This window comes from Solea solea, chromosome 17 (assembly GCF_958295425.1).
Source record: "Solea solea chromosome 17, fSolSol10.1, whole genome shotgun sequence".
Classification (NCBI taxonomy): Eukaryota; Metazoa; Chordata; class Actinopteri; order Pleuronectiformes; family Soleidae; genus Solea; species Solea solea.
The window spans coordinates 15,195,169-15,198,173 of NC_081150.1; the positions used below are offsets into that span (position 1 = coordinate 15,195,169).

The window sequence follows — 3,005 nt, forward strand, 5'->3', positions numbered from 1 at the left end:
CTTGTCTGAATGTAGTTTTGTTTTTATTCCTTGTAACATCAACCTGCCAAGGGACTACAGGAGGAAATTAGCCTCAGGCAACAACCTGGCATATTTACATTTCAATGTTTATTAATATGCATTGTCCCTTTCCTTAAATAAATAAATAATAATAATAAAAAACAATATTTATATGGTGAATTATCACCGTTAAAGCCCATGAAATGTTAATGATGTACATTAGTTTTAAATTAACAATGGAAGCCTTTGAGTTTGTGGAAATAATTAATAGTTTACCCACTAGGCAGGACAACAGTGAAGCGGGTTAAAATGCGGGGTCAAGAAAGAGGTCGTCATCACAGGGAGACTGGAGCTTGGGGCAGTAATCGAAGAGCATGTCTAATCCAGACGTCAGACTCCAGGACAACCCCTATCTGCATGGGGGAATTATAGGTGGGGACATCAAGATTCAACAGTCATGAATACACGCTCACGTCTCAGAGGAGAAGACACCAGGTTCCTCGCAAAACAACTTACGGGGATGGAGATGGAGAGGCAACATGTTCGGCTTTCGCAGCTCATGAAACGCAAAGCCTCAGAGTTACATCTTCTAAATAGCTGAACTCTCACTTGAAAAGAAAAGAGAAAAAATAAAGTGATAAACGAAGTAACTTATGTACATTTCTTCTGTTGACAACAATGGATTAGAACAGTGGTTCTCAAACGTTTTATACCAAGTACCATTTGAGAAAATATTGAGCTTTTAAAGTAACATCATTATAACCAACGTTCAAATACAGCAGTGTTAATAGACCGAGCTAAGAGGAGTCAGATTTACTCCCAGTACGATACTCATCATCCTCCTCTTCCTCACATATACTTTACACACTGGTATATGGACATTAGATTAAGATGGAGCGAGAGGGAAGGTGACTCTAATTATTATTATTTTGTTTGGTCATTTTCTACGCACTCATTTTCAGTATTTCTGATTTTCCTCCAAGTACCACCAGAGGATGCTCACGTACCACTGGTGGTACACGTACCACAGTTTGAGAACCATGGGATTCAAAATCAGACAAAACTCCAGTGTGCTGTACTTAAAAAAAGTAACTGATATAAATCTGTAATGGGTTATAAAGGAATCAAGACAGAAACATCTATATGTGGAACCCTTTTTACAACAAATCTATTGCACTAAATCACCGGCCTGATTAAATAGTTCCATAATAAAAAGCATCTTCTCTAAATTGTAGCCTGTGTGTCTAGATACATATTGAATCGTCCTCCAAGGGAGAGAGAGACGGACGACTGCAGACTTCAAGCTCTTTTAACCAAGCAACGTTTTGATCTACTACAGATCCTTGTCAGGCCAAATCACCATCACCAAGCAGAACAAGGAAATAAATTATTGACACAGACACATTCTTAACGCAGGTGCTTGTGATCAATGAGACTGAAAGTTGTTGCTGAACGAGCTGGACACCGTAACGACTCGAGCGATGGTCCATCTTTCACCCCGTGTGTTAATGAAAAGACATTTGCTTCACATCTCAAACGGCCCCGCTGTGGCATTTGAATTTTTTGCTTTGCTGCATTATTCATCTGAGGCAGAGACAAATGTACAGGACATGTAAAATAACGTAAGAGTACAGTACAGGATTATGGCCGGAGAGCTGCAGCGACTGGAGCTCGGATCTTTTTAGCCAGAGACAGAGACATCACTTTGCAGACAGAAATGTCAACTGGACACTTGTTCTATTTGTCCATGAAATATTACAACAATTCTTGCTGGCATCAGAATGTAACTACAGACACTTGGAGTCACAGCTCCTTTATGACTTTGGTTCTCTCTGGTGTCACAACGAGTTTGGCATTCTTGACAGTGTTTAAATATCATACAAAAAATATGAAGTGGATGAGTTGCTGACTGTATAATAATGCTGTGGGTACAACACATCTACACTTGAAATGCCGCAACGATTATTCAATGGGTTGATTATTAATAGATTTGAGTGTTGTTTAAATAATTAAAACAAGTTTCTCTGATTTCTCAGCTTCTTAAATGTGAATCTTTTCTGGTCTAACAACGTTAGCTAAGCAAGTCCTCCACCTCTGATCATAAGAGCCAAACAAAGTATCCGGAGGATTTTGTTACGATATCCTGACGAGTTCTTCTATAACTATGATATTTTCCTTCTCTAAGAGGTTCAAACAGTTCAGTCCTTTTAGCCCCCAAATAACAAACACATCATTAAAACTGAATCGTTTTGGTTTGAGGACAAAACAAGACGCAGACTTACCTCTTTAATGTGATGTCTGCTTCAACTGCTTCTCTTCAGAGATGAAGACAAGGGTCTGATGTCAGAAGGTAGATGATAATAACTTGACTTTATTCCCACGCACAAAATGGCTGCTTTGACACTTTGGTCCACTTTGACTTTGTCTGCTTCCATTAGCTAAACAACAACAACAACAACAAGCGTCTCCTTCACAAATTCTTCACCTTTTCTATGAAAACACTCTTCTAACACTTGCCTGTGTAACTCTGTGTCTTCCGTTCCTGTTTAGCCGGAAGTTTCCTGCCTGTAATAATCACTGACGACCTTTTAATCACCGTTGTCGCACAAAATTGTCGTTCTTTTTAAAAGTGCGCGTGGCATTTAAAAACCGAGTGACTTTGCCGCCAGTGACACCTGTGAGTGATGACGCAATACAGCTGCGCGTGAGTTTCCTTTACCCTGATATTTGTCTGACAGGCAAAACAGCCCGAGCTGAGCGAGACACCTGCAGGGGGCGTGGTCGGCCTCGTCAGACGACGTTCAATGTCAACGTTTTAATGTCAAAATAGGAACAACTGTGGCATTACATTCACTCAAGAAACAACATGGCAGTTTTTCTGAATCAATTAGATCATTTTTCAGGGATTTTTCTTTTTTTTTTGCTGTGTTTTTCTGAACTAATGAGATCTTTTCCCAGATTTGGATTTATTTATTTTGGGCTCTGAATTTAAGAATGTTTTTTTT

General features: G+C 39.4%; 1 long non-coding RNA gene across 1 annotated transcript; it reads right to left on the reverse strand.

The window, feature by feature from the left end:
- Nucleotides 1-282: 282 nt before the first annotated feature.
- LOC131443195 (uncharacterized) lies at nt 283-2,659 on the reverse strand. Its single transcript, XR_009233582.1, has 3 exons — nt 2,283-2,659; nt 517-608; nt 283-413 (listed from the first exon to the last, which is right to left on the reverse strand). It is a non-coding gene; the product is annotated as an uncharacterized LOC131443195 (long non-coding RNA).
- Nucleotides 2,660-3,005: the final 346 nt, after the last annotated feature.